This window comes from Pteropus alecto, unplaced genomic scaffold, assembly GCF_000325575.1.
Source record: "Pteropus alecto unplaced genomic scaffold, ASM32557v1 scaffold210, whole genome shotgun sequence".
Classification (NCBI taxonomy): domain Eukaryota; kingdom Metazoa; phylum Chordata; class Mammalia; order Chiroptera; family Pteropodidae; genus Pteropus; species Pteropus alecto.
The window spans coordinates 3,770,459-3,771,089 of NW_006431288.1; positions in this window are offsets into that span (position 1 = coordinate 3,770,459).

Below are 631 nucleotides of genomic sequence, written 5' to 3' on the forward strand. Positions count from 1 at the left end.
TCTTTTTTTTTTTTTTTTTTTTAAGGAAAAAGAAAAAATTTTAGACTTGGAGATGCTGAGGGAGAAACTGAGCAGAAGCAATGAGATCGCTTTCCCTCTCGGTTGCTGGAAGTCAATTTTTATTAGTTCGTTTACTGTTTATAGTGAGTTCAGAGCGGAACATGAAAAGTAATAAAAATTGGGAAGCATCCCTAATAAGGAAAGGCAAAAAGAACTGAAGTAGGCTGAGGGAAATATTAGAGTTTTTAAGCAAATAAAGGCACATGTAACCTAGTAAAGAGCAACACCCCTGTGCCACATGGGAGTGTGGCTTATGACAGGATGTGATGATGATAAACCTTCTGGGTAAACATAGTGGAACACTCCCCAACCCCCACCCCCCCAACACACACACACACACACACACACACACACACACACACACACACTTAAGAAGGTGTATGAATATGCGCACAAACACACCGGACCACCATAGATATTTGCATGTAAACATATAGTTTGATATACATGCCTGGATACTCTCCTGAATACCTACACAAAGACACACACACTCATAAATGGGACATAAACACGTACTATTAGCTAGAAAAAGAGGGTATTTTGAACCACAGAAAGCATGCTCCGGATGAGT